The sequence below is a fragment of the Pongo abelii genome, chromosome 7, assembly GCF_028885655.2.
Source record: "Pongo abelii isolate AG06213 chromosome 7, NHGRI_mPonAbe1-v2.0_pri, whole genome shotgun sequence".
NCBI lineage: Eukaryota > Metazoa > Chordata > Mammalia > Primates > Hominidae > Pongo > Pongo abelii.
Genome location: NC_071992.2, coordinates 13,508,083 through 13,518,597, shown reverse-complemented (window position 1 = coordinate 13,518,597; position 10,515 = coordinate 13,508,083). Strand labels below are relative to the sequence as shown.

At 44.6% G+C, this 10,515-nt stretch overlaps 1 non-coding gene across 1 annotated transcript; it reads right to left on the bottom strand.

Annotated features, from left to right (window-relative positions):
* Window positions 1–9,528: 9,528 nt before the first annotated feature.
* On the bottom strand, window positions 9,529–9,590 carry LOC112134778 (U7 small nuclear RNA). Its single transcript, XR_002916130.1, has one exon. It is a non-coding gene; the product is annotated as a U7 small nuclear RNA (small nuclear RNA).
* Between the last annotated feature and the right edge of the window lie 925 nt (window positions 9,591–10,515).

The following is a 10,515-nucleotide window of genomic DNA, read 5'->3' as shown; positions in this document are numbered from 1 at the left end:
CGGGCTGTGGGCATTCCTTGGCCCAGTGGCCAGATTTCCGGCACTTGTAGCAAGCTCCTGGGGGAGGAGGTTCTGGAGGAACCCCTGGCAGCTGCAGTTCAGGTGTTTGGAGTTCTTGTGTGCTGGAGATGTGGCTGGGGTTTGTCTCACAGTGGAGGCAAGGAATTGCAACTCAGAAATATGTTGCTACTTGGCTGCCTCTACTCTATTATTGTACACCTTGAAGGCAAGGTTAATTAAGTCCTGTTGTGGGGTTTGAGGGCCGGAATTTAATTTTTGGAGCTTTATTTAATGTTGGGAGCAGATTGGGTAATAAAATAAAATGTATATTGAGAATAAGATGGCCTTTTGACCTTTTAGGGTCTAGGGCTGTAAAGCATCTCAGAGTTGCTGCTAAAGGGGTCATGAACTGGGCTGGGTTTTTTATATTTGATGAAAAAGAGCCTAAACACTAACTGATTTGGGAGAGGTCGGATAAAGAAAAAGGGAGCATTAACCTTGACTATGCCTTTAGCTCCAGCCACCTTTTTAAGAGGAAATTGCTGGGCAGGTGGGGGAGGGCTAGTCATGGAATGAAACTGTAAGCTAGACTGCGTGTGAGGAGGGGAGGTGATAAAAGGATTGTAGGGTGGAGGAGCGGAGGCTGAGGAAGAATTGGGACCTAGCTCGGCCTGGCAAGGAGGGGAGAGGTCAGATGGGTCTATAGAAAAGGAAGATTAGAAAGACTCAGCGATGCTTGGGGTTGGGACTGAGGGGACAGGCGGGAGGGAAAGACGGAAGATTTGGGATGAGTTGCATGGGGTACAGAGACTAGGGAGGGACCGATGTGTAAAAGAATGCCTGGATGTCAGGCACCTCAGACCGTTTGCCCATTTTACGACAAGAATTATTTAGATCTTGTAGGATGGAAAAATTGAAAGTGCCGTTTTCTGGCTATTTGGAACCACTGTAGAGTTTATATTGGGGTCAAGTGACATTGCAGAAGAAAATAAGGCATTTAGGTTTTAGGTCAGGTGTGAGTTGAAGAGGTTTTAAGTTCTTGAGAACACAGGCTAAGGGAGAAGAAGGGGGAATGGAAGGTAGAAGGTTGCCCATAGTGAAGGAGGCAAGCCCAGAGAAAAGAGAGAATAGAGACACGGAGGGAAGGGTTCAGGGGTTCTTACCATCTAGAAAAGCAGGAAGGGGGGTTGGGGTGTGTAAATAAGGGGTTGGGGCACAGAGATAAGAGGTCGGGGTGTGGAAATAAGGGGTTGGGGCACAGAGATAAGAGGTTGGGGCATGGAAATAAGGGATCGGGGTGCAGAGATAAGAGGTCGGGGCACGGAAATAAGGGATCGGGAGGGTCTTGCCCCCTAGAAAAGCAGTACTTGCCGCTAAGGGTGAAGGAGAAGGGGTTGGGGAGTTCTTGCCCCCCAGAAAAGCAGAGAAGGGGTAGAGACATGGAGAGAAGGAGTTGGGGGGTTCTTGCCCCCCCAGAAAAGCAGTACTTGCCACTAAGGGTGAAGGACCAAGGCAGGCATCCTTGCATAGTCAGACACCTCTGAAACGTGGGTGAATTATCAGAGAGGCATCCCTGCAATGATTAAACACCAAGGGAAGGCTGCCGTCCTGAGTCTGTGACCAGCGCTGGAGTTTTGGGTCCACAGATAAAACGTGTCTCCTTTGTCTCTACCAGAAAATGAAAGGAATTGAAATTAAGAGAAGGGAGAGATTGAAGGGTGGTGCCAAGATTGGAAGGAGAAAGTGGTTGAGGGATAGTGAGAGAGGTTGCAGAAGAGAGTAAGAAGAGGCCGCTTACCTAATTTAAAATTGGTGAGTTGTTCCTCGGGCTGGTGGGTCTGAGGACCTGAGGTCCTAGGTGGATCTTTTTCACGGAGCAAAGAGCAGGAGGACAGGGGATTGATCTCCCAAGGGTGGTCCCCCGATCCGAGTCATGGCACCAAATTTCATGCACGTCCGTGTGAAGAGACCACCAAACAGGCTTTGTGTGAGCAACAGGGCTGTTTATTTCACCTGGGTGCAGATGGGCTGAGTCCGAAAAGAGAGTCAGCGAAGGGAGATAGGGGTGGGGCCGTTTTATAGGATTTGGGTAGGTAAAGGAAAAAGGGGGGTTGTTCTCTGGTGGGCAGGAGTGGGGGTCACAAGGTGCTCAGAAGGGGAGCTTTTGAGCCAGGATGAGCCAGGAGAAGGAATTTCACAAGACAATGTCATCAGTTAAGGCAGGAACCGGCCATCTGGATGTGTATGTGCAGGTCACAGGGGATATGATGGCTTAGCTTGGGCTCAGAGACCTGACACTAACTATCTATAGTACAGCTAAGTGCATGTACAAAAAAAGTTACTGGAATGCTCAGAATAAGATTGTTTAGTTGTTTTTGCTTCTTTCTACGAGGTTTCTTTTGTCCTTTGAGGTGATAATGAGCTTGGTCACACCACAAGTAAAGTTAGAAGTAGGACGGAGGATGCTCAGGACGCTGGTTTGATCACCTGAGATCATCAAAAATGGCTGACTCCTGGCTGGGCGCGGTGGCTCACACCTGTAATCCCAGCACTTTGGGAGGCCGAGGCAGGCGGATCACGAGGTCAGGAGATCAAGACCATCCTGGCTAACACGGTGAAACGCCGTCTCTACTAAAAATACAAAAAATTAGCCAGGCGTAGTGGCGGGCACTTGTAGTCCCAGCTACTCGGGAGGCTGAGGCAGGAGAATGGCATGAACTCGGGAGGCGGAGCTTGCAGTGAGCCGAGATCGCACCACTGCACTCCAGCTTGGGCAGCAGAGTGAGACTCTGTCTCAAAAAAAAAAAAAAAAAAAAAAAGCCTGACTCCTGACAATATGTGCAAAAATATAAAAGGAAACTAAAAAATACTAACAAATCTCCTTTTAAAACTACTTAAAAACGCAAAAAACCAGGGCCTTGGAAGTTGTGATTCTTTTTTCCTCTCCTGTTGCAAACTCATGTTGTGGTTTTGGGCGGGTGGTGGAGAGTGTGTCACCAGCAGGTGGCGCTGTCGGCAGTGGCTGGGCCTCTCTCTCCAAAGTGACCATGTCTAGTTTCTGAGAAGGGAAGTGGAGGGTGAATAGGTCACGGCCGCCTTTTTTTTTCTTTGACTTTTCTGCTGTCTGGCTATCCTCCTCATCTTCTGCTTCGCGATATCAACACCACTATCTTCTTTATCTTCAGTGCCCTGTTTGCCACCAGGGGCTTTAGCTTCTTCATTCATCTCCACCCTCTTCCTTGCCTCCACCTTCTTCCTCCTCCTCTTCCTCCCCATCTTCTTCATCTTCTTTGTCCTCCTCATCATCAGCCTCATCTCCCCATTTTCTTCATTGGGGTTCCCACTAGTAGGGGCATCTCTTCCCCTTTCTCCACCTGCACAACTTCCTTCTTCTCCTTTAAGTGGTTGGTGGTCATCTCAGAGTTGGTGTCCACAGATGGATGTCTGTGACACAGCAGGCCCCCCGGTGATCCCATGCATTGGATAACAAGAAAGCAAGAGTTTGAGGACTCTGCCAATAAAATGGGGACAATGCAAAGATGGCTTTTCAGAGCGGCCGGTGGGCACCTGATGACTTTTGAACTCACCAACACTCCAGTGATTTGACTTCGTGTTCACCTGGCCTTTGGGTTGTTGGGCACGGTGAAGGAGGGTGACAAATGACAGGCAGAAAGGAATCAGATGCATGACTTTGTGAAGATGTAGGACATTTTGTTATTCAAGGAATGTTCAGTTATGAGTGCCGGTCATTGTTTTTAAAGGAAGGGACATACTTAACATTTTAAGTATTCTATTTTCTTACCTGAAATTTAAAAGAAAGGAAGAAATAAGAGGTCTGGCAGCCCCCACTGCAGAGACTAAAATGTGACAGGCAGGTGAGTTGAGAGGGAAACAGCTGGCTGGTTTATCTCTGTGGTAGCTTCTATTTTGGGAAACTTGGTGATCACATTGCCCCACTGTTCTGATGTTCTCAGTGGCCTCAGCTGAGCTGCAGTGGAGTGAGGGGTGGAGGAAGCATGAATGGTGACAGTCATTCCAGCTGCCTTGCAACGTGGCAGATGGGAATAAATGCCTGTGAACTGGGAGAAGATTTGATGGCTGCCCATTGCTGCGTAAACCTGGCCAAGCCATTTTATACTTCTAAGCCTCAGTAAAAGAGAAATCATTCTCATTGCCTTACCTATTTCTAAAAATCGCACGAGTCTCCAAAATTGCAAGTGATATGACATAAAATTGTTTTGGGAACACTAAAGACCTATACAAATATAAGCCCCCATTATTGATTTAGCTGCAGAGTACGTCATTCATACACATGAAGTATGTTATACTCAAAGACTGTATACACGTTCCTGTATCAGCCTGCAATCTGTATTAAGTTTTCTAGATATAAAGAGTTCATTATTTTATGACTGGAATTTTCCTGCTCTGTGCACTTGTTTTTTATAAAGGTCATGGTGAGATTTCATTTTTAACCTGTGTGCACGTGTGTGTGTGTGTGTGCAATATCAACAGTAGGAGGGAAAAAAGAAAGGTGACCTAGCCTGGGCAACATGGTGAAACCCCATCTCTACAAAAGATGCAAAAATTAGCTGGGCATGGTGGCATACACCTATTGGCCTAGCTACTTAGGAGACTTAGGTGAGAGGATCGCTTGAGCCCGGGACCTCGAGGCTGCAGTGAGCCAAGATCGCAGCACTGCCCTCCAGCCTGAGCAACAGAGTGAGAACCTGTCTAAAAAAAAAAAAAAAGGTGACAAGACCTTCCATAACATGGATGAGGCCTTACAGATGATCCAGTCCAATTTCCTCAAGTTTTAAAGAAGCTAGGTTCCACAGTATTAACTGAAAGATTTCAAGATTACACAGCTAGTCTGAGCAGAACTGGGACAGGTCTCCAAGTCAACAAACTCCTGCCCCAGCAGGTTTTTCTACCTCATTTTGCTTCTTTCAAATATTCTACAATTTTGCCATACATATGAGCACAGAGAGTTATGCTGCAAATACACACACACACATATATATACACACACACAAATATTATATAACATTCTTCCCTCAACAGTCTCCTTCCCCCAAGCAAGAAGTTTCCACTAAACCTTGAACAATTTTACTCAAAGCTTTATGGCTAAAAAAGTGGAGGAAGCAGAGAACATATATTTTCAGAACAACATCTAATCCAGAATTGCTTTTCTCCTTAGCCCTTAATTAACTTCTTTTTAAATTCAAAAATTTTCTCAGATATATCTAAAATAGTATTATATACAATTGACCTGAGACTGTCTCAGATTTAAAGAAGCGTTTCTGGAAATCTCGCCCAACAACTTCCCTCGCACCTCATGTAGCTGTCTTGCCCTTGGGGAAAGTAGGTTGGATTTCATGGTTTGCTTTTAGTAGAGGCTCTCTTTCTCTCTCTCTCCTTTTTGGAGACAGAGTCTCATTCTGTTGCCCAGGCTGCTGTGCAGTGGCACGATCATAGCTCACTGCAGGCCGGAACCTCTGGGCTCAAGTGATCCTCCTGCCTCGGCCTCCCTAGTAGCTGGAATTACAGGTGTGTGCCATGACGCCTGGCTAGAGACTCTCTTATGAATGCTGAGTGGAGGCTGGATTGGTGGGAGCACTGGCCAATTGCCATAGGGGTCTTTATTGAGCACCAAGCAAAGCAACCTCCTCCCTCGCCTTTAGGGTCCTCATATCCATGCTTGTTTCTCTTCCTAGGAAGCATTGTGTCTGGGTTTATCTTCTTTCTTTATCTGTGTACATGTGTATTGTCTTACTCTCTCTTCATTAGAATGTAAGCTTCCCGAGAGCAGAGAGCTGGCTTGTGTTGTTCACCTGCGTACCTTGAGTGACCAGAGAGTGATTGGCACTCTTTTTAAATTTATTTTATTTTATTATTAGTTTTTGAGACAGGGTCTCTTTCTGCCACCCAGGCTGGAGTACAGTGGTGCAGTCATGGCTCACTGCAGCCTTGACTCCCTGGGCTCAAGCAATCCTCTTCCCTCAGCCCTCCCTAGTAGCTGGGACTACAGGTGTGCACCACCATGCTTGGCTACTCTTTTTATTTTTTATAGAGATGAGGGACTTGCTGTGTGGCCCAGGCTGGTCTCAAACTCCTGGGCTCAAGCCATCCTCCCACCTCGGCCTCCCAAAGTGCTAGGATTACAGGCATGAGCCACTGCACCAGCCACTTTTAATATTTATTAAAAGGACAAAAGGATCGTGGGGTTAATGGTTTGAACATCTCGATCCATATTCCAAAATCACCTTCCCAAAAATGTCAGAATTCACAATCCCATTAGGAATGTCTAGGAGGATCTTTTCCCTTGAATCCTCTCTGAAGCTGGGTATGATAGTTTTTAAAATCCTTGTTAATATGATAAGAAAAATTTTTAAAAGCGCTCATATTTTAATTTACATTTCTTTGTTGCAATGTATTTTAGAAAGGTTTTTATTCCAACAGATTTTTAAAAGGTGTGGTAACATTCCGTTATGTCAATACCTCCTTGGCAATCTTCCCTGGCAATGCTGGATGGATTAAAGGGTACTGTATTAGTTATGGGCATCAAACACGTATGAAAGTATTTTGAGAAGTATAAACAAGTTATGCAATCAGAATGATTTCTTTTGCTCAAGATGAGAGTACAGAAGACAATGCTTTCACTCAAATAGCACTTGTAAATTACTCTAATGCTTGCCACCTAAGTGACAAGATCATTTGTATCTCAGCATCGTGCAATATACACATGTGACAAACTGGCACATGTACCCCCTGAATCTGGAATAAAAGTTGAAATTATTAAATAAATAGGTAAATAAAAAAACTAAAGTACTACTTTACAAATGTGGGAGCAGGAGGAATTATAGAGAAGGAAATGATTATACTATTGAACATCTTATTTCCTCCCTGAGTATTTTAACTATTGTAAGTCAACAGAGGAATTTGCAGGTTTTAGAAAGTTGCTCCAGTCATTCTGATTATTGATTAGTTTTGCTTAATTTTAGATAGTCTATTATGGCCGGGTGGAGGTGGCTCATACCTGTAATCCCAGCACTTTGGGAGGCTGAGGTGGGTGGATCACCTGAGGTCAGGAGTTTGAGACTAGCCTGGCCAACATGGTGAAACCCTGCCTCTACTAAAAATACAAAAACTAGCTGGGCATGGTGGCAGGCACCTGTAATCCCAGCCACTCGGGAGGCTGAGGCAGGAGAATCACTTGAACCTGGGAGGCAGAGGTTGCAGTGAGCTGAGGTTGCACCACTGCACTCCAACCTGGGTGACAGAGTGAGATGCTGTCTCAAAGAAAAAAAAACAAAAAACAAAATACAAAAAACAAAAACACCAAACCAAAACTAAAAAGACTATTAAAAATAACAACAATAAAAAAGAAATAACATATATGTATAAAAATGAAGTACTCTAAAGAAGCAGGGTGCGGTGGCTCCCACATATAATCCTAGCCCTTTGGGAGGCTGAGGCCAAAGGATGGCTTGAGCCCAGCAATTCAAGGCTACAGTGAGCTATGATCCCACCACGGAACTCCAGCCTGAGCAACAGACCTTGTCTCAAGAAAAACAAAAAGGACTCTAAAGATACCTAGTTATATTTGAGACACATTGGCAGGTTCAGAACTACTAGTATGGAACAGAAAGGAAGAAACTGATTGACTCATTTCCCAACTACTTATTCACCCATGGAACATTCCTAATGAACACACGCAGGACTCATTGCTCATAAGGATCAATTAGCCCACTTACGCAGTGGAGTCCATCCTTGCAAATGCACACAGAAAGAGAACATTTGGAATCCGAAAGAATCAGGTTTGAGTCGCATGTCTGTAGATGAAGTAAAAAATTTAAAATAATTTTTACTAAAGCTCCATGAACCATGTTTGTAACTTGGGGATGAATTCGTTTGAAATCTTCTTTTTCCTCACCATTTTTGCAGCCCATGTGTGCAGGGCTCGGCAGGGAATTGTGGTGGTGGCCCCGGGTGGCAGGGTTGGGAGCTGGGACAGAGCCTTACAAGGGCACCCATGGCTGCTGTCACTCTGTACCTCTGCAGAGACTGCAGAGTGAACGGGCTCTATCTTCTCTCCACCCAGTTCTTCTGGGTGTTTTGGTCTGTTGATTTTCCAGTTTCCCAAAGCAACATATCTTTCTTGGCCTGTTTGGAAAGAGAACTGTTGCTAAGATTATTGAACTCGCAAGGGAAAGTTCTTGTGTTTACAGCTGTGTAACGCGGGGCATTATTCTAAACAGACGATTGCATTGTTATAGACATCTACGAGGTCAGTTTTTCCTAACCACTGTAATAAATCTAATGATAACCAGTTAACTTGACAAAGCCATTTCTCAAAGCAGTTTCAGTGTTTGATAAATACTTTTCCTTTTCTGGAATTTCTATTCTAGTTATTACATTTGGTAGTAGAATGCACACCCATCACAAAATGCCTAACCTTTAAGCTCCCTCGGTGGAATTCAATATAATTAAAAGCAGCAAGTATTTAACTTTCTAGTAATGCCAGCTCTATGTGAGAAATTTGGGGAACATCCAAGAAATGTAAGTCTTGTAAATGATGTCCTAATTATGAAAAGAAATAAAAACACCTTTTCCAGTTTTCCGTTTCCAGTTCATTCATCTAAGGAATGCTTTCTCCAGACAGGACAGGATAATTGACTCCTCTAACTTGGTACTCCATTCTACAGGGAAACGAGAGAAGTCCTCCCCTGTGGCTCACTCTATATGGCTGATGCCTTCCTTTAAAGAGTTCAAACTGTAGCACCTTCATCACACCTTTAGTTTTTGAGCTCCAACAGGGCAAGGTGATTCAACTTTGGAAACAGAATGACAGAAAGAGACTGGGTGCAGTGGCTGATGCCTGTAATCCCAGCATTTTGGGAGACCAAGGTGGGAGGACTGCTTGAATCCAGGAGTTCAAGACCAGCGTGAGCAACACAGTGAGACCTCGTCTCTACAAAAGACAAACAAAATTAGCGAGCGTGGTGGTGCGTGCCTGTAGTCCCGCCTATTTGGGAGGCTGAGGTGGGAGAATCATTTGAACCTGGGAGGTCGAGGCTGCAGTGAGTGGAGATTGCACCACCACATTCCAGCCCGGGTGACAGAGCAAGACCCTGTCACACGCATACACACATGCAAAAATGACAGAGAGGCAGAATTCTCCTAAGTGGAAATGAAATACAGAATACCATGATTTAGTTGTCCTGTAGTTCTTTCCCTAGCATTTGATAATAGCTTTCCTTTTGGGTGATCAGTGACCCTTGGTTTTACCTCGTAGCCCTGTGAGGTTGCTGTGTTGAGTCTTGTTTTCATACCACATTGACTGTCCTCTCTAGTGGCTTGAAGGTTTTTGTTATTATTTTAAAAAGCTTTATTGATGTATAATTCACATACCATACAATTCACTCATTTGAAGTGTACGTTTCAATATTTGAAAGCCTATTCACAGCATATGCGCAACCATTACCACACCCAATTTTAGGATAATTTTTTCTTTCTGTTTTTTACGGTGGGGGTTTTGCAGTGAAAACCAGAAAACCTGCTAGACAAATTCCAAAAGAGCTGTAACACGCGATTTCAGAACATTTAATCACCTCAAGAAGAAACCTGAAGGATCCTTCCGTTGCCGCATCTATCTCTATCCCCTCCAGCCCTCAGCAACAACTAATCTACGTTCTTTCTTTCAAAAAAAAAAAAATCTTTGAAGCCTTCATAAATCAGCCCTTTGATTTAAATCTCCATCTCATTCCACCACTATTTTTGATCAATTCTTTACCAGAGCTTCATCTTGACATGTGCTCTGCCCTTCAGCCGACGCCACTGTGCTAAGGAGCAGAGTGAACCCCCACCCAACTCCCGACAGAAGCAGCCCCAGAGAGAGAAGTGGAGGGTCAGGGTCAGCACCGAGTGTGCTCGGGTGAACTGCAAGTCTTGACTTAGTCTTGAGGACCTCCTCAGCCTTGCACCCCTTCCTTCAGCTCCACCTGCCAGGATGCATCTTTCGGCCTCCTCTGAAGTACAAAAACATTTTGTTGTCTAGCTGCTCACTGTGTTTTCGCTCTGTGGTTTTCTTTAATTTACACCCCTCTTCTACTCTGCTGGCCTTCAGGATTTTTTAATTTTTATTCATCATACTCATCAGGGAACAAATGCATAATCCTTCATCTGGCTTCTGCTGTCAGTCAGTTTGAATCTTGGTTTTCTTCTCAGCCATAAACTTTATCACCTGGCCTCATGCCTTCGGCTTTGTCCTTGATTTTGGAAGCGCAGTGAATCAACATTATTTATCTTTGCAGAAGGCAGTATCTTAACCACCACATAGTAGCATTAATCTGTCAAATCGTCCCAAAGATGCAAGGCACTATTTGTTATTGAAGAGGAGACTTCTTTATGGAAGGATATTGTCCACTCTTAGCAAAGTGTCTCAACTTATGATCCCAAATACTTCCAAGAAGGGTAAGCGTGAGAGAAGGTACAGTTGGGGGTGTCTGGGGGGAG